The sequence below is a fragment of the Phyllobates terribilis genome, unplaced genomic scaffold (genome assembly GCF_046119375.1).
Source record: "Phyllobates terribilis strain yellow unplaced genomic scaffold, ASM4611937v1 Scaffold_34__1_contigs__length_13252353, whole genome shotgun sequence".
Classification (NCBI taxonomy): domain Eukaryota; kingdom Metazoa; phylum Chordata; class Amphibia; order Anura; family Dendrobatidae; genus Phyllobates; species Phyllobates terribilis.
In genome coordinates, this window is record NW_027362794.1 from 3,553,917 (window position 1) to 3,577,605 (window position 23,689).

General features: G+C 48.1%; 9 non-coding genes and 2 pseudogenes across 9 annotated transcripts; all 11 read left to right on the forward strand.

The window, feature by feature from the left end:
• Positions 1 to 211: 211 nt before the first annotated feature.
• On the forward strand, positions 212 to 386 carry LOC141181880 (U2 spliceosomal RNA; annotated as a pseudogene).
• Positions 387 to 1,501: 1,115 nt separating this feature from the next.
• Positions 1,502 to 1,692, forward strand: LOC141180653 (U2 spliceosomal RNA). Its single transcript, XR_012256302.1, has one exon. It is a non-coding gene; the product is annotated as a U2 spliceosomal RNA (small nuclear RNA).
• Positions 1,693 to 2,812: 1,120 nt separating this feature from the next.
• LOC141180654 (U2 spliceosomal RNA) lies at positions 2,813 to 3,003 on the forward strand. The gene has a single exon (XR_012256303.1). It is a non-coding gene; the product is annotated as a U2 spliceosomal RNA (small nuclear RNA).
• Positions 3,004 to 4,115: 1,112 nt separating this feature from the next.
• Positions 4,116 to 4,306, forward strand: LOC141180655 (U2 spliceosomal RNA). Its single transcript, XR_012256304.1, has one exon. It is a non-coding gene; the product is annotated as a U2 spliceosomal RNA (small nuclear RNA).
• Positions 4,307 to 5,426: 1,120 nt separating this feature from the next.
• On the forward strand, positions 5,427 to 5,617 carry LOC141180656 (U2 spliceosomal RNA). The gene has a single exon (XR_012256305.1). It is a non-coding gene; the product is annotated as a U2 spliceosomal RNA (small nuclear RNA).
• Positions 5,618 to 6,737: 1,120 nt separating this feature from the next.
• LOC141180657 (U2 spliceosomal RNA) lies at positions 6,738 to 6,928 on the forward strand. The gene has a single exon (XR_012256306.1). It is a non-coding gene; the product is annotated as a U2 spliceosomal RNA (small nuclear RNA).
• A 1,112-nt stretch (positions 6,929 to 8,040) lies between these two features.
• On the forward strand, positions 8,041 to 8,231 carry LOC141180658 (U2 spliceosomal RNA). Its single transcript, XR_012256307.1, has one exon. It is a non-coding gene; the product is annotated as a U2 spliceosomal RNA (small nuclear RNA).
• A 1,115-nt stretch (positions 8,232 to 9,346) lies between these two features.
• LOC141180660 (U2 spliceosomal RNA) lies at positions 9,347 to 9,537 on the forward strand. Its single transcript, XR_012256308.1, has one exon. It is a non-coding gene; the product is annotated as a U2 spliceosomal RNA (small nuclear RNA).
• A 1,120-nt stretch (positions 9,538 to 10,657) lies between these two features.
• On the forward strand, positions 10,658 to 10,848 carry LOC141180661 (U2 spliceosomal RNA). Its single transcript, XR_012256309.1, has one exon. It is a non-coding gene; the product is annotated as a U2 spliceosomal RNA (small nuclear RNA).
• Positions 10,849 to 11,964: 1,116 nt separating this feature from the next.
• LOC141182078 (U2 spliceosomal RNA) lies at positions 11,965 to 12,042 on the forward strand (annotated as a pseudogene).
• Positions 12,043 to 23,071: 11,029 nt separating this feature from the next.
• LOC141181911 (U2 spliceosomal RNA) lies at positions 23,072 to 23,264 on the forward strand. Its single transcript, XR_012257440.1, has one exon. It is a non-coding gene; the product is annotated as a U2 spliceosomal RNA (small nuclear RNA).
• Positions 23,265 to 23,689: the final 425 nt, after the last annotated feature.

Genomic DNA, 23,689 nt, shown 5'->3' on the forward strand with positions numbered 1-23,689 from the left:
TGTCACTTTTCTGGTGAGGTGCCCATACTTATGCACCTGTCAAATTTTGTTTGAATGCAGATTGCACATTTTCTGTTAGTACAATAAACCTCATTTCAAGGCAGAAACATTACTGTGTCCAACAGTTATTACATATATCAAACTGAAATAGCTGTTGCAAAAACACCAATTTTTATAAAACATTAAGCTTAAGATTAATAGGGGTGCCCAAACTTTTTCATATGACTGTAGTATCTGTTCTTATCAGTTTAATATCTGATACGTCCCCTATCTGGGGACCATATATTAAATGGATTTTTAGAACAGGGAGATGGAAAAAGAGCTTGCTCTGTCCACTCCACGCATTGACCTGGTATTGCAGTATCTCCAGGACCGGTGCACCCCTTCTTTAATGCAGTTTCTAAAATCAGAAAGAATTGAATTCAATGCTTTTTGTTCATTTGGCTTGTTTGTCGGATTTTGGGATGGACTCTTTGGCTTTGCTTTTCTTCTCCTCATTGGATTTTTCATGTTAAAAGTTGCAGAAGCCAGATGACAAGCTCATTTTGGTTCAACTTCAGCAACTGTGCATTGCATTGCCATGTAATGTAATGCAATGCTATCTATCTAGCTCTCCCTCTATACTTCCTTTTGGATAAACAGACATATTAGGCAAGCATTTTGGAGCTTTCACCTAAATAACTACAGGTGGTGAGATAAGCTGCACAATATAATTGACCTTTCAGTATATTGTTGCACACACACCATCTATTTAGCAAATGCCCTTGTTATCAACAGCAGCCTTTTAAACTCACCTGAGCTAACAGGTATGTGAGCTGGTTACTCTGCTGCGCTTAAAATTTCTTTTTTGGTTTGCTACAATGCCTTTTCTGAAACGTTGTCTCCCTCTGCTGGAACACTGACTTCTTTCATTTAATGCCTGCAGACTATAAAAGAGAAACCAACCCAAAAAGTTTGGTTGATTAGTCTGTGGCATTCTTTTAAACTGTTGCTTATGGCGGTCTCTGTGAGCTTCTCAGTGACATTCAGCCATCCAGGTATCCCGCATGCAGTAGACGGAATGTGGCAATGGAACGCTGGCTGCGCGTGTCATAATAGGCTCTGAGCCTTTATATACCTGCGCACAGCAGCAGCCACCTTCAGTCTGCTGCTGGACAGCCAGCAGCAGCAGCAGCAGGAGAGGTAATTAATCAGCAACCCTCCTGCTAAGGGTAGACAGCTGCTCGTTCCACCCCCCCCCCCCCTTAATTGGTTCTCCTCCCTTCCAACGGTGTTGAGGCAGGTGGGAACAGCCGGGGGTTGAGGGTACTGTGCTAAAAGAGGTGGAGTTATGCAGATCTAAAACGCGTGGATTGCAGCAGCAGCAAGCCGAAAAGTGCAGGCATGTGAGGGATCTAGAGGTTGACAGCATGTCTTCTTAACGGGAGTCCAGGTGGCCATCTCCACAAATGGACTTTTCAGAATCCTTGGGTGGCACCGTTGTCGGAAACCAATTCTGGTTATCGCTTCTCGGCCTTTTGGCTAAGATCAAGTGTAGTATCTGTTCTTATCAGTTTAATATCTGATACGTCCCCTATCTGGGGACCATATATTAAATGGATTTTTAGAACAGGGAGATGGAAAAAGAGCTTGCTCTGTCCACTCCACGCATTGACCTGGTATTGCAGTATCTCCAGGACCGGTGCACCCCTTCTTTAATGCAGTTTCTAAAATCAGAAAGAATTGAATTCAATGCTTTTTGTTCATTTGGCTTGTTTGTCGGATTTTGGGATGGACTCTTTTGCTTTGCTTTTCTTCTCCTCATTGGATTTTTCATGTTAAAAGTTGCAGAAGCCAGATGACAAGCTCATTTTGGTTCAACTTCAGCAACTGTGCATTGCATTGCCATGTAATGTAATGCAATGCTATCTATCTAGCTCTCCCTCTATACTTCCTTTTGGATAAACAGACATATTAGGCAAGCATTTTGGAGCTTTCACCTAAATAACTACAGGTGGTGAGATAAGCTGCACAATATAATTGACCTTTCAGTATATTGTTGCACACACACCATCTATTTAGCAAATGCCCTTGTTATCAACAGCAGCCTTTTAAACTCACCTGAGCTAACAGGTATGTGAGCTGGTTACTCTGCTGCGCTTAAAATTTCTTTTTTGGTTTGCTACAATGCCTTTTCTGAAACGTTGTCTCCCTCTGCTGGAACACTGACTTCTTTCATTTAATGCCTGCAGACTATAAAAGAGAAACCAACCCAAAAAGTTTGGTTGATTAGTCTGTGGCATTCTTTTAAACTGTTGCTTATGGCGGTCTCTGTGAGCTTCTCAGTGACATTCAGCCATCCAGGTATCCCGCCTGCAGTAGACGGAATGTGGCAATGGAACGCTGGCTGCGCGTGTCATAATAGGCTCTGAGCCTTTATATACCTGCGCACAGCAGCAGCCACCTTCAGTCTGCTGCTGGACAGCCAGCAGCAGCAGCAGCAGCAGCAGGAGAGGTAATTAATCAGCAACCCTCCTGCTAAGGGTAGACAGCTGCTCGTTCCACCCCCCCCCGCCTTAATTGGTTCTCCTCCCTTCCAACGGTGTTGAGGCGGGTGGGAACAGCCGGGGGTTGAGGGTACTGTGCTAAAAGAGGTGGAGTTATGCAGATCTAAAACGCGTGGATTGCAGCAGCAGCAAGCCGAAAAGTGCAGGCATGTGAGGGATCTAGAGGTTGACAGCATGTCTTCTTAACGGGAGTCCAGGTGGCCATCTCCACAAATGGACTTTTCAGAATCCTTGGGTGGCACCGTAGTCGGAAACCAATTCTGGTTATCGCTTCTCGGCCTTTTGGCTAAGATCAAGTGTAGTATCTGTTCTTATCAGTTTAATATCTGATACGTCCCCTATCTGGGGACCATATATTAAATGGATTTTTAGAACAGGGAGATGGAAAAAGAGCTTGCTCTGTCCACTCCACGCATTGACCTGGTATTGCAGTATCTCCAGGACCGGTGCACCCCTTCTTTAATGCAGTTTCTAAAATCAGAAAGAATTGAATTCAATGCTTTTTGTTCATTTGGCTTGTTTGTCGGATTTTGGGATGGACTCTTTGGCTTTGCTTTTCTTCTCCTCATTGGATTTTTCATGTTAAAAGTTGCAGAAGCCAGATGACAAGCTCATTTTGGTTCAACTTCAGCAACTGTGCATTGCATTGCCATGTAATGTAATGCAATGCTATCTATCTAGCTCTCCCTCTATACTTCCTTTTGGATAAACAGACATATTAGGCAAGCATTTTGGAGCTTTCACCTAAATAACTACAGGTGGTGAGATAAGCTGCACAATATAATTGACCTTTCAGTATATTGTTGCACACACACCATCTATTTAGCAAATGCCCTTGTTATCAACAGCAGCCTTTTAAACTCACCTGAGCTAACAGGTATGTGAGCTGGTTACTCTGCTGCGCTTAAAATTTCTTTTTTGGTTTGCTACAATGCCTTTTCTGAAACGTTGTCTCCCTCTGCTGGAACACTGACTTCTTTCATTTAATGCCTGCAGACTATAAAAGAGAAACCAACCCAAAAAGTTTGGTTGATTAGTCTGTGGCATTCTTTTAAACTGTTGCTTATGGCGGTCTCTGTGAGCTTCTCAGTGACATTCAGCCATCCAGGTATCCCGCCTGCAGTAGACGGAATGTGGCAATGGAACGCTGGCTGCGCGTGTCATAATAGGCTCTGAGCCTTTATATACCTGCGCACAGCAGCAGCCACCTTCAGTCTGCTGCTGGACAGCCAGCAGCAGCAGCAGGAGAGGTAATTAATCAGCAACCCTCCTGCTAAGGGTAGACAGCTGCTCGTTCCACCCCCCCCCCGCCTTAATTGGTTCTCCTCCCTTCCAACGGTGTTGAGGCGGGTGGGAACAGCCGGGGGTTGAGGGTACTGTGCTAAAAGAGGTGGAGTTATGCAGATCTAAAACGCGTGGATTGCAGCAGCAGCAAGCCGAAAAGTGCAGGCATGTGAGGGATCTAGAGGTTGACAGCATGTCTTCTTAACGGGAGTCCAGGTGGCCATCTCCACAAATGGACTTTTCAGAATCCTTGGGTGGCACCGTAGTCGGAAACCAATTCTGGTTATCGCTTCTCGGCCTTTTGGCTAAGATCAAGTGTAGTATCTGTTCTTATCAGTTTAATATCTGATACGTCCCCTATCTGGGGACCATATATTAAATGGATTTTTAGAACAGGGAGATGGAAAAAGAGCTTGCTCTGTCCACTCCACGCATTGACCTGGTATTGCAGTATCTCCAGGACCGGTGCACCCCTTCTTTAATGCAGTTTCTAAAATCAGAAAGAATTGAATTCAATGCTTTTTGTTCATTTGGCTTGTTTGTCGGATTTTGGGATGGACTCTTTGGCTTTGCTTTTCTTCTCCTCATTGGATTTTTCATGTTAAAAGTTGCAGAAGCCAGATGACAAGCTCATTTTGGTTCAACTTCAGCAACTGTGCATTGCATTGCCATGTAATGTAATGCAATGCTATCTATCTAGCTCTCCCTCTATACTTCCTTTTGGATAAACAGACATATTAGGCAAGCATTTTGGAGCTTTCACCTAAATAACTACAGGTGGTGAGATAAGCTGCACAATATAATTGACCTTTCAGTATATTGTTGCACACACACCATCTATTTAGCAAATGCCCTTGTTATCAACAGCAGCCTTTTAAACTCACCTGAGCTAACAGGTATGTGAGCTGGTTACTCTGCTGCGCTTAAAATTTCTTTTTTGGTTTGCTACAATGCCTTTTCTGAAACGTTGTCTCCCTCTGCTGGAACACTGACTTCTTTCATTTAATGCCTGCAGACTATAAAAGAGAAACCAACCCAAAAAGTTTGGTTGATTAGTCTGTGGCATTCTTTTAAACTGTTGCTTATGGCGGTCTCTGTGAGCTTCTCAGTGACATTCAGCCATCCAGGTATCCCGCCTGCAGTAGACGGAATGTGGCAATGGAACGCTGGCTGCGCGTGTCATAATAGGCTCTGAGCCTTTATATACCTGCGCACAGCAGCAGCCACCTTCAGTCTGCTGCTGGACAGCCAGCAGCAGCAGCAGCAGCAGCAGGAGAGGTAATTAATCAGCAACCCTCCTGCTAAGGGTAGACAGCTGCTCGTTCCACCCCCCCCCGCCTTAATTGGTTCTCCTCCCTTCCAACGGTGTTGAGGCGGGTGGGAACAGCCGGGGGTTGAGGGTACTGTGCTAAAAGAGGTGGAGTTATGCAGATCTAAAACGCGTGGATTGCAGCAGCAGCAAGCCGAAAAGTGCAGGCATGTGAGGGATCTAGAGGTTGACAGCATGTCTTCTTAACGGGAGTCCAGGTGGCCATCTCCACAAATGGACTTTTCAGAATCCTTGGGTGGCACCGTAGTCGGAAACCAATTCTGGTTATCGCTTCTCGGCCTTTTGGCTAAGATCAAGTGTAGTATCTGTTCTTATCAGTTTAATATCTGATACGTCCCCTATCTGGGGACCATATATTAAATGGATTTTTAGAACAGGGAGATGGAAAAAGAGCTTGCTCTGTCCACTCCACGCATTGACCTGGTATTGCAGTATCTCCAGGACCGGTGCACCCCTTCTTTAATGCAGTTTCTAAAATCAGAAAGAATTGAATTCAATGCTTTTTGTTCATTTGGCTTGTTTGTCGGATTTTGGGATGGACTCTTTGGCTTTGCTTTTCTTCTCCTCATTGGATTTTTCATGTTAAAAGTTGCAGAAGCCAGATGACAAGCTCATTTTGGTTCAACTTCAGCAACTGTGCATTGCATTGCCATGTAATGTAATGCAATGCTATCTATCTAGCTCTCCCTCTATACTTCCTTTTGGATAAACAGACATATTAGGCAAGCATTTTGGAGCTTTCACCTAAATAACTACAGGTGGTGAGATAAGCTGCACAATATAATTGACCTTTCAGTATATTGTTGCACACACACCATCTATTTAGCAAATGCCCTTGTTATCAACAGCAGCCTTTTAAACTCACCTGAGCTAACAGGTATGTGAGCTGGTTACTCTGCTGCGCTTAAAATTTCTTTTTTGGTTTGCTACAATGCCTTTTCTGAAACGTTGTCTCCCTCTGCTGGAACACTGACTTCTTTCATTTAATGCCTGCAGACTATAAAAGAGAAACCAACCCAAAAAGTTTGGTTGATTAGTCTGTGGCATTCTTTTAAACTGTTGCTTATGGCGGTCTCTGTGAGCTTCTCAGTGACATTCAGCCATCCAGGTATCCCGCCTGCAGTAGACGGAATGTGGCAATGGAACGCTGGCTGCGCGTGTCATAATAGGCTCTGAGCCTTTATATACCTGCGCACAGCAGCAGCCACCTTCAGTCTGCTGCTGGACAGCCAGCAGCAGCAGCAGCAGCAGCAGGAGAGGTAATTAATCAGCAACCCTCCTGCTAAGGGTAGACAGCTGCTCGTTCCACCCCCCCCCGCCTTAATTGGTTCTCCTCCCTTCCAACGGTGTTGAGGCGGGTGGGAACAGCCGGGGGTTGAGGGTACTGTGCTAAAAGAGGTGGAGTTATGCAGATCTAAAACGCGTGGATTGCAGCAGCAGCAAGCCGAAAAGTGCAGGCATGTGAGGGATCTAGAGGTTGACAGCATGTCTTCTTAACGGGAGTCCAGGTGGCCATCTCCACAAATGGACTTTTCAGAATCCTTGGGTGGCACCGTAGTCGGAAACCAATTCTGGTTATCGCTTCTCGGCCTTTTGGCTAAGATCAAGTGTAGTATCTGTTCTTATCAGTTTAATATCTGATACGTCCCCTATCTGGGGACCATATATTAAATGGATTTTTAGAACAGGGAGATGGAAAAAGAGCTTGCTCTGTCCACTCCACGCATTGACCTGGTATTGCAGTATCTCCAGGACCGGTGCACCCCTTCTTTAATGCAGTTTCTAAAATCAGAAAGAATTGAATTCAATGCTTTTTGTTCATTTGGCTTGTTTGTCGGATTTTGGGATGGACTCTTTGGCTTTGCTTTTCTTCTCCTCATTGGATTTTTCATGTTAAAAGTTGCAGAAGCCAGATGACAAGCTCATTTTGGTTCAACTTCAGCAACTGTGCATTGCATTGCCATGTAATGTAATGCAATGCTATCTATCTAGCTCTCCCTCTATACTTCCTTTTGGATAAACAGACATATTAGGCAAGCATTTTGGAGCTTTCACCTAAATAACTACAGGTGGTGAGATAAGCTGCACAATATAATTGACCTTTCAGTATATTGTTGCACACACACCATCTATTTAGCAAATGCCCTTGTTATCAACAGCAGCCTTTTAAACTCACCTGAGCTAACAGGTATGTGAGCTGGTTACTCTGCTGCGCTTAAAATTTCTTTTTTGGTTTGCTACAATGCCTTTTCTGAAACGTTGTCTCCCTCTGCTGGAACACTGACTTCTTTCATTTAATGCCTGCAGACTATAAAAGAGAAACCAACCCAAAAAGTTTGGTTGATTAGTCTGTGGCATTCTTTTAAACTGTTGCTTATGGCGGTCTCTGTGAGCTTCTCAGTGACATTCAGCCATCCAGGTATCCCGCCTGCAGTAGACGGAATGTGGCAATGGAACGCTGGCTGCGCGTGTCATAATAGGCTCTGAGCCTTTATATACCTGCGCACAGCAGCAGCCACCTTCAGTCTGCTGCTGGACAGCCAGCAGCAGCAGCAGGAGAGGTAATTAATCAGCAACCCTCCTGCTAAGGGTAGACAGCTGCTCGTTCCACCCCCCCCCCGCCTTAATTGGTTCTCCTCCCTTCCAACGGTGTTGAGGCGGGTGGGAACAGCCGGGGGTTGAGGGTACTGTGCTAAAAGAGGTGGAGTTATGCAGATCTAAAACGCGTGGATTGCAGCAGCAGCAAGCCGAAAAGTGCAGGCATGTGAGGGATCTAGAGGTTGACAGCATGTCTTCTTAACGGGAGTCCAGGTGGCCATCTCCACAAATGGACTTTTCAGAATCCTTGGGTGGCACCGTAGTCGGAAACCAATTCTGGTTATCGCTTCTCGGCCTTTTGGCTAAGATCAAGTGTAGTATCTGTTCTTATCAGTTTAATATCTGATACGTCCCCTATCTGGGGACCATATATTAAATGGATTTTTAGAACAGGGAGATGGAAAAAGAGCTTGCTCTGTCCACTCCACGCATTGACCTGGTATTGCAGTATCTCCAGGACCGGTGCACCCCTTCTTTAATGCAGTTTCTAAAATCAGAAAGAATTGAATTCAATGCTTTTTGTTCATTTGGCTTGTTTGTCGGATTTTGGGATGGACTCTTTGGCTTTGCTTTTCTTCTCCTCATTGGATTTTTCATGTTAAAAGTTGCAGAAGCCAGATGACAAGCTCATTTTGGTTCAACTTCAGCAACTGTGCATTGCATTGCCATGTAATGTAATGCAATGCTATCTATCTAGCTCTCCCTCTATACTTCCTTTTGGATAAACAGACATATTAGGCAAGCATTTTGGAGCTTTCACCTAAATAACTACAGGTGGTGAGATAAGCTGCACAATATAATTGACCTTTCAGTATATTGTTGCACACACACCATCTATTTAGCAAATGCCCTTGTTATCAACAGCAGTCTTTTAAACTCACCTGAGCTAACAGGTATGTGAGCTGGTTACTCTGCTGCGCTTAAAATTTCTTTTTTGGTTTGCTACAATGCCTTTTCTGAAACGTTGTCTCCCTCTGCTGGAACACTGACTTCTTTCATTTAATGCCTGCAGACTATAAAAGAGAAACCAACCCAAAAAGTTTGGTTGATTAGTCTGTGGCATTCTTTTAAACTGTTGCTTATGGCGGTCCCTGTGAGCTTCTCAGTGACATTCAGCCATCCAGGTATCCTGCCTGCAGTAGACGGAATGTGGCAATGGAACGCTGGCTGCGCGTGTCATAATAGGCTCTGAGCCTTTATATACCTGCGCACAGCAGCAGCCACCTTCAGTCTGCTGCTGGACAGCCAGCAGCAGCAGCAGCAGGAGAGGTAATTAATCAGCAACCCTCCTGCTAAAGGTAGACAGCTGCTCGTTCCACCCCCCCCCCGCCTTAATTGGTTCTCCTCCCTTCCAACGGTGTTGAGGCGGGTGGGAACAGCCGGGGGTTGAGGGTACTGTGCTAAAAGAGGTGGAGTTATGCAGATCTAAAACGCGTGGATTGCAGCAGCAGCAAGCCGAAAAGTGCAGGCATGTGAGGGATCTAGAGGTTGACAGCATGTCTTCTTAACGGGAGTCCAGGTGGCCATCTCCACAAATGGACTTTTCAGAATCCTTGGGTGGCACCGTAGTCGGAAACCAATTCTGGTTATCGCTTCTCGGCCTTTTGGCTAAGATCAAGTGTAGTATCTGTTCTTATCAGTTTAATATCTGATACGTCCCCTATCTGGGGACCATATATTAAATGGATTTTTAGAACAGGGAGATGGAAAAAGAGCTTGCTCTGTCCACTCCACGCATTGACCTGGTATTGCAGTATCTCCAGGACCGGTGCACCCCTTCTTTAATGCAGTTTCTAAAATCAGAAAGAATTGAATTCAATGCTTTTTGTTCATTTGGCTTGTTTGTCGGATTTTGGGATGGACTCTTTGGCTTTGCTTTTCTTCTCCTCATTGGATTTTTCATGTTAAAAGTTGCAGAAGCCAGATGACAAGCTCATTTTGGTTCAACTTCAGCAACTGTGCATTGCATTGCCATGTAATGTAATGCAATGCTATCTATCTAGCTCTCCCTCTATACTTCCTTTTGGATAAACAGACATATTAGGCAAGCATTTTGGAGCTTTCACCTAAATAACTACAGGTGGTGAGATAAGCTGCACAATATAATTGACCTTTCAGTATATTGTTGCACACACACCATCTATTTAGCAAATGCCCTTGTTATCAACAGCAGCCTTTTAAACTCACCTGAGCTAACAGGTATGTGAGCTGGTTACTCTGCTGCGCTTAAAATTTCTTTTTTGGTTTGCTACAATGCCTTTTCTGAAACGTTGTCTCCCTCTGCTGGAACACTGACTTCTTTCATTTAATGCCTGCAGACTATAAAAGAGAAACCAACCCAAAAAGTTTGGTTGATTAGTCTGTGGCATTCTTTTAAACTGTTGCTTATGGCGGTCTCTGTGAGCTTCTCAGTGACATTCAGCCATCCAGGTATCCCGCCTGCAGTAGACGGAATGTGGCAATGGAACGCTGGCTGCGCGTGTCATAATAGGCTCTGAGCCTTTATATACCTGCGCACAGCAGCAGCCACCTTCAGTCTGCTGCTGGACAGCCAGCAGCAGCAGCAGCAGCAGCAGGAGAGGTAATTAATCAGCAACCCTCCTGCTAAGGGTAGACAGCTGCTCGTTCCACCCCCCCCCGCCTTAATTGGTTCTCCTCCCTTCCAACGGTGTTGAGGCGGGTGGGAACAGCCGGGGGTTGAGGGTACTGTGCTAAAAGAGGTGGAGTTATGCAGATCTAAAACGCGTGGATTGCAGCAGCAGCAAGCCGAAAAGTGCAGGCATGTGAGGGATCTAGAGGTTGACAGCATGTCTTCTTAACGGGAGTCCAGGTGGCCATCTCCACAAATGGACTTTTCAGAATCCTTGGGTGGCACCGTAGTCGGAAACCAATTCTGGTTATCGCTTCTCGGCCTTTTGGCTAAGATCAAGTGTAGTATCTGTTCTTATCAGTTTAATATCTGATACGTCCCCTATCTGGGGACCATATATTAAATGGATTTTTAGAACAGGGAGATGGAAAAAGAGCTTGCTCTGTCCACTCCACGCATTGACCTGGTATTGCAGTATCTCCAGGACCGGTGCACCCCTTCTTTAATGCAGTTTCTAAAATCAGAAAGAATTGAATTCAATGCTTTTTGTTCATTTGGCTTGTTTGTCGGATTTTGGGATGGACTCTTTGGCTTTGCTTTTCTTCTCCTCATTGGATTTTTCATGTTAAAAGTTGCAGAAGCCAGATGACAAGCTCATTTTGGTTCAACTTCAGCAACTGTGCATTGCATTGCCATGTAATGTAATGCAATGCTATCTATCTAGCTCTCCCTCTATACTTCCTTTTGGATAAACAGACATATTAGGCAAGCATTTTGGAGCTTTCACCTAAATAACTACAGGTGGTGAGATAAGCTGCACAATATAATTGACCTTTCAGTATATTGTTGCACACACACCATCTATTTAGCAAATGCCCTTGTTATCAACAGCAGCCTTTTAAACTCACCTGAGCTAACAGGTATGTGAGCTGGTTACTCTGCTGCGCTTAAAATTTCTTTTTTGGTTTGCTACAATGCCTTTTCTGAAACGTTGTCTCCCTCTGCTGGAACACTGACTTCTTTCATTTAATGCCTGCAGACTATAAAAGAGAAACCAACCCAAAAAGTTTGGTTGATTAGTCTGTGGCATTCTTTTAAACTGTTGCTTATGGCGGTCTCTGTGAGCTTCTCAGTGACATTCAGCCATCCAGGTATCCCGCCTGCAGTAGACGGAATGTGGCAATGGAACGCTGGCTGCGCGTGTCATAATAGGCTCTGAGCCTTTATATACCTGCGCACAGCAGCAGCCACCTTCAGTCTGCTGCTGGACAGCCAGCAGCAGCAGCAGCAGGAGAGGTAATTAATCAGCAACCCTCCTGCTAAGGGTAGACAGCTGCTCGTTCCACCCCCCCCCCCGCCTTAATTGGTTCTCCTCCCTTCCAACGGTGTTGAGGCGGGTGGGAACAGCCGGGGGTTGAGGGTACTGTGCTAAAAGAGGTGGAGTTATGCAGATCTAAAACGCGTGGATTGCAGCAGCAGCAAGCCGAAAAGTGCAGGCATGTGAGGGATCTAGAGGTTGACAGCATGTCTTCTTAACGGGAGTCCAGGTGGCCATCTCCACAAATGGACTTTTCAGAATCCTTGGGTGGCACCGTAGTCGGAAACCAATTCTGGTTATCGCTTCTCGGCCTTTTGGCTAAGATCAAGTGTAGTATCTGTTCTTTTAAGAACACAAGAGCTACGATCTACACTTGACGAGAGCGATCGAACTCGGAAGGAGAAGAGCTTCGGAGCCCAGCTGACATCGCAGAAGGAAGGCGGATATCGGTGGGAGGAAGAAGCTCTAAAGAATCCAGAAGAAGACGAAGACTCGGAGAAGAATCGGACTGTCCTGTGGAATCTTCGAGGAAGAAAATCATCGAGACAAAGACCTTTCGGGGAATTTGTCCAGAACACGACGGGAGAAGAATCTGCATAGCTCCACCCATTCCAGGAAGAGTTCCAGATCCAGCTCCAAGAAGTAACTGCAGGAGGAAAGCCATGGCAAGCGCTGCGAGGAAGGCCGAAAAGAAGAGCCTGGAGCAGGGGACAGCCAGGAGGGCCCAGCCAGGAGCCGATTCTGACCCCAAGGACTCTGCCTCCACGGCTGGCCAGCAGAAGGGACCCCAGAAGCCCCGCCACGAAGCTCCAGCCCTGGAGCCATGGATGCGGCAGACGGTGGCCCTGAAGCTGAAGGAAGTGGATGGGAGGGTGCCGGACATGTCCTCGGACGTGTTCTGCCAGAAGATGCTGCTGGATCGAGGCTTCTCCAGGTCGGACACCCTCAGCATCCAGACCTTCTTGACGGGGATCTTCTTCGTCACCTTCGCCACTGTGAACACCTGCAGGAGGTTCTGGGAAATGGTAAGCGCAAAAGGACCGGATAATTCTTTCTCTGCCTTTACAGGTAGCTGCCCTATCCAGAGGGACGAAAGGAGGATCACGGTCTCCATGTGCAACCCGCACACCCCAGGCCAAGACATCTGTACCTTCCTGAGACGCTTCTGTTTGGTTGTGAAGGAACCCTCTCACATCCTGAATGGACTCGGCTTCTGGACAGGTAAGTGGTCGGTGACCGTTAGACTTCACAGGGACCTGGCGTACTCAGACGGACTTCGGCACCTGCCCCCGACATTCTCCATGGGCAACTCCTACGGCCTCATCTATTACCCGGACATGCCGCGGAACTGCAGGAGATGCGGCAAGAATGGCCACGAGATGAAGGACTGCAAGGAGGATGCCTGCAGGATTTGTCGAGTGACGGGACACAGCTCGAAGGACTGCCCGAAGAAGACGTCCTGCAACCTGTGTGGGCTGGCGGCTCATCTGTACAAGGATTGCCCCAAGCGTGAGAGATCCTGGGCATCGGTGGTTGCGACAACCCCAGCTCCGGAGGACAAGGCCCCGACGACCAGGCCTGTGAAGGTCAAGGACGCGACGACCAAGGCCCCAGCGGCCAAGGCTGAGACGACCAAGGCCAAAGCGGTCAAGGAGTCGGTGGCCAAAGCCCCAGCGACGGTCCCAGCAGCTCCGAAGCAGAAGAAAAAGTCAAAGGAGGGTAAGAGTTCTGTCACCCCTCTCTCGATCCCTCCCCCTGCCACCCCCGTCAAATCCCCCCCCACCCCGGCCACCCCTGCTGAGGATTCCACTTCCTCTTCCTCCTTCCCCTACTCCTCAGCAGGTGTCCTTTCCCCTGCCCCGGCAGCCACTCTCCCTCCCCAGACCATGGTAGCGGTGGAATTAACCTTTCCTCCACCCGCCGCTATCTATTCCGAGGAGGATTTTCCCCTTCTTGTCTCCCCAGTTCCAACCCGGGGAAAGAGGAAGGTGGAGGACAGCCCTGCTACTGAATCCTCCAAAAAGAAGATTCTGGATTTCGTAGGCGAAAAGGAGGATACCCTCCCTCAGCCAGAAGAGATGGAGCACATGGTTGAGACCCTGGTGGCCGAGCCAGAAGAGGAGGAACTGGTGGTCGCCGAGATCGAGGCCGCGCTGCTTGACCAGATGGAGGAAGAGGGCCTGCTGGTGATCCCGTCACCAGCAGTCAACACCGACGAGGGACTACCCGACCGGAGTGGTAACTAAGGTGTATTGCCTGCGCTAACTTTTTCTTTTTTCCCTACATGATGGCTAATATTAACTTATTTTCCATTAATGTCAGGAGTAGTGTTGAGCGATACCTTCCGATATCAGGAAATATCGTATCGGATTGGATCGGGCCGATACCCAAAAAGTATCGGATATCGCCGATTCCGATACCGGAAACCAATGCAAGTCAATGGGACACAAATATCGGAATGAAAATAAACCCTTTCTTTCCTTGTAGGTTAATTCTACATGAAGTAAAACAACTAAGAATAATGTAGAATGACATGAAAAGCCGGCAATTCATCAGCGGCATACACCGGTACCCGACAATTTACAACAGAAAGAATAGAGCATCACACATAGATTAGATAGATAGAAACATGTCAGTCACATATATATGAAGTACAGTGACAGTGTTGCTTACTGTACTTGTCATTTAGTGTAAAGGATTTATTAAAAAAAATATTAGTGTTTTCGTGCACCGTCTCTTTAAAAAAGCCGGCCGGCAATTCAGCAGCGGTACCCGACAATTTATAACAGAAAGAATAGAGCTTCACACATAGATTAGATAGATAGAAACATGTCAGTCACATATATATGAAGTACAGTGACAGTGTTGCTTACTGTACTTGTCATTTAGTGTAAAGGATTTATTTAAAAAAATAATAGTGTTTTCATGCACCGTCTCTTTAAGAAAGCCGGCCGGCAATTCAGCATCTGTACCCGACAATTTAGAACAGAAAGAATAGAGAATCACACATAGATTAGATAGATAGAAACATGTCAGTCACATATATATGAAGTACAGTGACAGTGTTGATTACTGTACTTGTCATTTAGTGTTAAAATAAAGGATTTATTTAAAAAAAAAATTGGCGTGGGGTTCCCCTTAATTTTAGGCTCTAGCGGAGGTTAAGCAGACAGCTGGGGCAAATGTTTGAAGCCTGGGAAGGGGGTAATACCCACGGAGCTTCCCAGGCTACTAATATCAGCCCCCAGCTGAATACCTAGCCTTTACTAGCTATTAAAATGGGGGAACCCCCCCAAAAAAATAACGTGGGGTCCCCCCTAATTTAATAGCTAGCACAGGCTAGGCAGACAGCTGGGGGCTGATATTAATAGCCCAGGAAGGGTGCCATGAATATTGGCCCCCTCCCAGGCTAGAAACACCAGCCGTCAGCCGCCCCAGAAATGGCGCATCCATAGGATGCGCCAATTCTGGCACTTAGCCTCGCTCTTCCACGCTGCCCTGGTGCGGTGGCAGGGGGTAATAGGGTTGGGGTTGATGTCAGCTTATAATGCCAGCTGACATCAAGCCCAGGTTAGTAATGGAGAGGCGTCTATAAGACACCCCCATTACTAACCCCATAGTCAAAGTTAAAAGAAAACACAAACACCCAGAGTAAAGTCCTTTAATTGAAATAAAGACACAATTCTTTATTGTTCTAAATTAAACCATACTTACCATCACGCCCATTCCAGCTGAAGCCAACGATCTCCTGCAATAAAAGAAAAATAATAAAGCAACATCATCCTTACCTTTCCATGGCTCCCACGACGGCTCCAGCTCTGCTACATCGAGATGACAGGCTGGACCGCAGCAGAACGCTGCCATCCATCCTGTCATCCCGCAGACACTGAGAAGGCAGGCATGCTTGCGCTCCTCAGTGTCTCTCTGTGACGTCATCCAGATGAGCCGAGTTCATGTCCAATGAACTCAGCTCACCTCATGCACGTCACTGACAGCGTGGGAAAGTTCTCCTGCACTCAGCGCTTCAGCGTGAGAATTCTCCCACGCTGTCAGTGACATACATGAGGTGAGGTCATGTCCAATGAACTCAGCTCACCTCATGCACGTCACTGACAGTGTGGGAAAATTCTCACGCTGAAGTGCTGAGTGCAGGAGAATTTTCCCACGCTGTCAGTGACGTACATGAGGTGAGCTGAGTTCATTGGACATGACCTCGGCTCATCTTTATGCCGTCACAGCCAGACATTGAGGAGCACAAGCATGCCTGTGCTTCTCTGTGTCTGCGGGATGACAGGATGGATGGCAGCGTTCTGCTGCGGTCCAGCCTGTCATCTCGATGTAGCAGAGCTGAAGCTGTCGTGGGAGCCATGGAAAGGTAAGGATGAGGTTGCTTTATTATTTTACTTTTATTGCAGGAGATCGTTGGCTTCAGCTGGAATGGGCGTGATGGTAAGTATGGTTTAATTTAGAACAATAAAGAATTGTGTGTTTATTTCAATTAAAGGACTTTTTTCTGGGTGTTGTGTTTTTTTAAATACTTTACTAGAAATTCATGGTGGTCATGTCTAATATTGGCGTGACCCCATGAATTTTGGGCTTAGGGCCAGCTGATAATACCAAGCTGGCCTTAACCCCTTTATTACCCAGTGAGCCACCGCACCAGGGCCCTGGATGAGTTGGGTACAGCGCCAGAAGATGGCGCTTCAATGAACGCGCCATTTTCTGGGGCGGCTGCGGACTGCAATTTGCAGCGGGGGTGGCCCAGAAAGCTTGGGTCTCCCTGCGCTGCGGATTCCAGCCCCCAGCTGCATAGTTGTATCTGGCTGGACACAAAAATAGGGCGAAGCTCCACGTATTTTTTTTTTTTAATTATTTCATGAAATTCATGAAATAATTAAGAAAAAAAGGGCTTCCCTATATTGTTGTGTCCAACCAGGTACAAATAGGCAGCTGGTGGTTGGGGGCAGCCCGTTCCTGCCTGCTGTACCTGGCTGGACACAAATATAGTGCGAAGCCCCACGTCAATTTTTTTTTTATTATTTCATGAAATTCATGGAATAATTAAGAAAAAAAGGGCTTCCCTATATTGTTGTGTCCGGCCAGGTACAAATAGGCAGCTGGTGGTTGGGGGCAGCCCGTTCCTGCCTGCTGTACCTGACTGGACACAAATATAGGGCGAAGCCCCACATAATTTTTTTTTAATTATTTCATGAATTTCCTGAAATAATTAAAAAAAAATTGACGTGGGGCTTCACACTATATTTGTGTCCAGCCAGGTACAGCAGGCAGGAACGGGCTGCCCCCAACCACCAGCTGCCTATTTGTACCTGGCCAGACACAACAATATAGGGAAGCCCTTTTTTTCTTAATTATTCCATGAATTTCATGAAATAATTAAAAAAAAAAAAACGTGGGGCTTCTCCCTATTTTTGTGTCCAGCCAGGTACAACTAGGCAGCTGGGGGATGGAATCTGCAGCGCAGGGAGGCCCAAGCTTTCTGCCCCCCCCCCCCCGCTGAAAATTGCAGTCCGCGGCCGCCCCGGAAAATGGCGCGTTCATAGAAGCTGGATGCTGTACCTGGCTGGCATACAAAAATATGGCGAAGCCCACGTCAAAAGTTTTGGGAAAAATTTATTAAAAAATAAATAATAATTTAGGGACTGCATCTTTATTAAGTCCTCAAATGTCATTTAGTGTTAAAATAAAGGATTTATTTTAAAAAAAAATGGCGTGGGATCCCCCATAATTTTAGTCTCTAGCGGAGGTTAAGCAGACGGCTGGGGCAGATGTTTGAAGCCTGGGAAGGGGGTAAAACCCACGGAGCTTCCCAGGCTACTAATATCAGCCCCCAGCTGAATACCTAGCCTTTACTAGCTATTAAAATGGGGGACCCCCCCCAAAAAAATGACGTGGGGTCCCCCCTATTTTAATAGCTAGCAAAGGCTAGGCAGACAGCTGGGGGCTGATATTAATAGCTCAGGAAGGGTGCCATGAATATTGGCCCCCTCCCAGGCTAGAAACACCAGCCGTCAGCCGCCCCAGAAATGGCGCATCCATAGGATGCGCCAATTCTGGCACTTAGCCTCGCTCTTCCACGCTGCCCTGGTGCGGTGGCAGGGGGTAATAGTGGTGGGGTTCATGTCAGCGCCAGCTGCCATGAAGCCCAGGTTAGTAATGATGGGTGTCTATAAGACACCCCCATTACTAACCTACAAAGTGTTAAAAAGAAAAAACACACTACACCCAGAAAAAAATAATTTATTTGAAATAAAACACCATTTTATTTAATTCTTAGTTTACTAAAAAAAAATAGTTACCTGTCCACGTTCCTGCGCTGATCTCCCATGCACAGCTGTCACATCTGGAGATGGTGACAGCTGTGCATGGCTGCTGTAAGCTCACGCTGCCGGGAACACGTCCGCTCCCGGCAGCGGGAGCCACTGACTGAGGTTACCGGAGTGCATTCAGGCAGCGCAGCTCCGGAGACCTCCTTTACGGCAGTGCTGTACCGTGGGAATTTCTCACGATACAGCAGTGCCGTAAAGCAGCTAACCGGAGCAGCGCTGCCTTAACTCTGGTGAACCCTTACGGCCCCGTCATTCTAGCGGCGGCAGCGGTTCAGAGCGGTCACATTCTATGTGGCTGCTCTGAACTGGAGATCTTCGTGGGACACTCGTGGACTGCTACGGAGGGGTAAGGATAAGGTTGTGGTTTATTATTTTATATTTTATTACAGGAGATCGATGGCTTCGGGGAATTAGGTGTCTAGGTGAGTATAAGTGTAGTTTTTTATTTTTTACTTTATTTTAGGTGACGATCGGCGGGGACAGGTAATGTATAAACTAATTTCTTTTAGGTAACCACTGGCCACCAATGACATGTATCTAACATTTATTGGGGACACAGTAGGGCAATTTATATAGCAGGATCAGGCTGATGGGAACTACTGCTCCCATCGAGCTGATCCTGCTGGCACGAGTGGACGGGGGACAGACATAGGCCGATGGGAGTAGTAGTGTCACATCGGCCTATGTCTGCCTGCACGTACAGACACCCCGCACACACACCCCGCACACACACACACCCCGCACACACACACCCCGCACACACACACACCCCGCACACACACACCCCGCACACACTAATCATGACGGGTCTGGGAGGTGAGGCTGACCTGTGCGGCCGTGGGAAAGTTCATGTGAGTTCATGCAGTCAAGCATGAACTCACATGAACCCTCTGAGGGCACCGCGGCTACTTCAAATGAACAGCTGATCGGCATCACCTGATACCTCAGCTGTTCATTTGAAATAACCGGCGGGAAAGCGCAGCACAGAACGGGAAAGCCGGCGGTGAAGTCTTTTCACTGCCGGCTTCCCCGCCCGGGTCCTTCGCTCCTTGGTGCTGCGCTCCCCGCCCGGTCCTAATTTACGATTGGGATTGGAGGTGGCGAGGGGAGCGGAGGATCGGGGTGGGAGGCTGCGGGGAAGCAGTATGGGGCTGTGTGATTGTTTAAAAGCCGGCGGCTTTTTACCGCCCGCCGGCTTTTAAACAATCAGCAGAATTCTCCCACGCTGGGATGGCATTCTGATGACAAGCTGGATCGCAGCTGAGCGCTGCCATCCAGCTTGTCATCCTTCACAGACACTGCAGAGCGCAGGCATTATGGGAACTTCCGATTCCGGTATTCGATATTATAAAAGTATCGGAATTAAGTATCGGAATTCCGATACAGTGAATATCGGCCGATACCCGATATTTCAGTATCGGAATGCTCAACACTAGTCAGGAGCATCAAGGACAAGTTCAGACGTCAGACTATTTATGCCTTCCTTACTTCCCAGTTGTGTGATGTTTATATGTTGCAGGAATGTTCCCTTCCCTCCTCTAGGTCCTTCAAACATCTGGCCAGGGAGTGGTCCCACGGTCCATCCTACTGGTCCGGTGGGGGTGACTGCAAGTCTGCGGGGGTCGCAATTCTGATCAGGGGGGGCGCATTCACGCTTGAGTCCGTCCAGGAGCTCATCTGCGGCAGGGCTCTTGTTGTAGATGGCAACTGGGCAGGAGAACCTGTCAGGTTCATCAACGTGTATGCGTCCCCACTGAAGAATGAGCGTTTGGAGCTTTTCCAGACCCTGCGGCTTCAGCTTGCCACCACCAGGACCTTAGTGATGGCCGGGGATTTCAACTGCCCCATCGAGGAGGATGGTCGTAGTTCTGGCACATCTGCCAAGTTGGACATCACGTCCAAGCTGCTCATCGAGATGGTAACCGAGGCCTCTCTTCAGGACGTGGTGGGCTCCATGGGGAGAGGCTCCACGAACTATTCGTGGAGCCGACCCGATGGCTCACTCCGCTCCAGGATTGACTTTGTGTTCACCTCTCGGGCAGTCAGGCAGAGTAGGCACTCGATGGTCCCCTGCTTCTTCTCCGACCACAGAGCCATTCACTTACAAGGTGTCCTCGGCGACGGTGTTCCGTCCGGCCCCGGCTCCTGGAAGCTGAATTGTGCTCTGCTGGCTCAGGATGAAGTCGTGGAGGAGCTGAGAGCAGCCTACGCAATGTGGCAGTCCTACAAGGGTAGCTTCCAAACAGTCTCTGATTGGTGGGAATATGTTAAACTTGAGTTTCGCTGTTTCTTTCAGGCCAAGGGTCGACAACAGGCGTGTGAGAAGAGGAGGGACTTCAGAGGGCTGCAGCGCGAGCTGCGGTCGCTGCAGGACCTTCTTCACTGCGGCTGGGACGTGAGGGAGGAGCTGGAGGAGACCAAGAAGAGCCTGAAAAGGCACTTTGAGGAGGAGTCCAAGCGAATCGTCTTCCGTTCCAAAGTGGAGAATCTGGAGAAGGGTGAGAAATGTAACTCATTCTTTTTCAGGAAACTTCATGCCGGTCACACGCCCCTGAACGAGCTGCGAGACGAGAGCGGAAACATGCGACGTGGGAAGGAGGACGTGATGAGGGTCGTCAGCGACTTCTACAGCGAACTCTACTCCCACAAGACTACCGACCCCGACGCTGCTGATAAGTTCCTGTCAGGTATCACTAACCATCTTGATCCTGCAGGCACGGCAGCCTTGGACAAACCTCTGATGGTGGGCGAATTGCTCTCTGCCGCTAAATCCTTTAGGACCGGCAGGACCCCGGGCAGTGATGGTCTTCCAGCGGAGCTCTATGTAGCGCTGGGAGACCTCATCTGTCCGGACCTGTTGGACCTGTACGAGGAGATGGTGGTGGAGGGTAGAATGCCTCCATCTTTGAGGGAAGGAATGGTCACGATCCTGTACAAGCGGAAGGGAGAGAGGTGCGACCTGAGGAATTGGCGTCCCATCACTCTGCTCAACGTGGACTACAAGATCCTGGCCAAGACGATGGCGACACGACTTAAGACGGTCATCGGACGGATCATCCACCCGGACCAGACCTGCGGCATCCCTGGACGTCGCATCGCAGACAGCCTCGCTCTCGTGCGGGACACGGTCGAGTACATCAAGGTCCGCCGCGCACACGCGGCCCTGGTCTCCTTGGATCAGGAGAAGGCCTTCGACCGGGTTTCCCACGAGTTCATGGGCCGAGCTCTGCACCGGTTAGGTTTGGGTAACATGTTTTGTTCGTATGTCCGTCTGATGTATTTTGATATCCACAGCTCGGTGTTGGTGAACGGCTGGAAGACTGACCCCTTCCCTGTCCTCTCTGGGGTCAGACAAGGCTGCCCTCTATCACCTCTTCTTTTTGTTTGTGTTATAGAACTCTTCGCAGAGGCTATCCGGCAGAATGGAGAGATCAGAGGGATCACCGCACCGGGTCCGGGACGACACGAGGTCAAGTGCTCGCTCTACATGGACGACGTCACCGTCTTCTGCGCTGATCGTGGTTCAGTCGACGCCCTCGTCCAGACGTGTGAGAGGTTCGGCCGGGCTTCAGGGGCCAAAGTCAACTGTAGGAAGTCGGAAGCCATGCTCTTCGGGGATTGGCAGCCGGCCTCCTCCGCCCCCTTTCCCTTCAACATTCAACCGGATTTCCTCAAGGTGCTGGGAGTCTGGTTCGGGAAGGAAGGAGCGGCCCTCAAGTCCTGGCAAGAACGCTTGGCCAAGGTGAAGCAACGGATCGGACTCTGGAGCCTCAGACACCTCACTTGTGAGGGTAAGGCACTCGTCCTGCGTAATGAGGTCCTGCCCGACTTGCAGTACACGGCGCAGGCCTGGCCCCCACACGTCACTGTGTGCAGGGCCATTACCAGGACAGTGTTTCACTTTGTCTGGGGATCCAAGATGGACAGAGTCAGGCGGGCCGTCATGTACAAGGAGCCTCGCAAGGGTGGGAAGGGCGTTCCAGATATCCCCACCCTCCTGCGATCCTCTTTTGTGTGTGATTGTGTCCGCCGGACTTTGCAAGTCAAGAATGGCTCCGCAGGCAGGTCCATGTCTCGCTTCTTCCTGCTTCCTCTTTGGAGGCGACTCGGCTGGGACAAGTGGGACAGCTCCTTCCCCTACAACTGGACGACGCCATGGTTCTACGGAGACGTCGTTCGATTTGTGGGGGAACATCAACTGGAGGGACTCAAGCCCGACTTGTGGAAGCCCAAAACTATCCACAAGCTCATCAGAGCCAAGGATGACGTGGAGAACATCACAGGACTTCACCAGGACACGCTGGAGACTGTGTGGACAAATGTGTCGTCTGACAGGCTGACGAACGGGCACAAGGAATTGTCGTGGATGGCGATTCAGGGCGGACTGCCCGTCCGGTCATTCATGCATGCCCGGAACCTGTGCAAGACCCGGTACTGCCCAAGGTGCCCCTTCGTGGCGGAAACATCTTTGCACACTTTTTGGGACTGCGGATTTGCACAGCGCCTGTTGACTGCCCTTGAGGACAACCTGAGGAACTCTGTCCCCAGGGCGAGCCTATCGCACCATTCTGTGCTTTACGGACTCTTCCCTGGGGTTCATACCGTCGGAGCCATCCAGGAGGCTTGGCGCCTTATGAACTGCTTCAAGGATGCCGTTTGGGTCGCCAGGAACCGGCTCATCTTGAGGAGGGAGAGGATGTCCATCCAGGACTGCCGCAGGCTGATCCACAGCCGGCTCAGAGACTATTCCATCGTGGACGGTCCGGAGGACGAGGATGAGGACTAAACCCCTCCTCCCCCTCTCCCCTTATATGTCTTGTCTTTCAATAAAGCTTTGGGCCTGTGATTTTCCCCTCCCCATCCCCTTTTTCCCAATCCCCATCCCTTATCACGATTCGTCGTACTGTATTGATTGACATGCTTTTTCTTTCAGATTGAGTGTTTTGTGTAGCATAGGGGTGTGATGTGTCTAGTTAGTGCGTCGTATCCTCATGCTATGTAAATATGATGTAGAATTCTGTGTGTACTGGGCTGCGGCACTGTACACTGTCTGTTAACTTATTTTTTGTGCTAATAAAAGATATATTCAATCAAAAAATCTGTTCTTATCAGTTTAATATCTGATACGTCCCCTATCTGGGGACCATATATTAAATGGATTTTTAGAACAGGGAGATGGAAAAAGAGCTTGCTCTGTCCACTCCACGCATTGACCTGGTATTGCAGTATCTCCAGGACCGGTGCACCCCTTCTTTAATGCAGTTTCTAAAATCAGAAAGAATTGAATTCAATGCTTTTTGTTCATTTGGCTTGTTTGTCGGATTTTGGGATGGACTCTTTGGCTTTGCTTTTCTTCTCCTCATTGGATTTTTCATGTTAAAAGTTGCAGAAGCCAGATGACAAGCTCATTTTGGTTCAACTTCAGCAACTGTGCATTGCATTGCCATGTAATGTAATGCAATGCTATCTATCTAGCTCTCCCTCTATACTTCCTTTTGGATAAACAGACATATTAGGCAAGCATTTTGGAGCTTTCACCTAAATAACTACAGGTGGTGAGATAAGCTGCACAATATAATTGACCTTTCAGTATATTGTTGCACACACACCATCTATTTAGCAAATGCCCTTGTTATCAACAGCAGCCTTTTAAACTCACCTGAGCTAACAGGTATG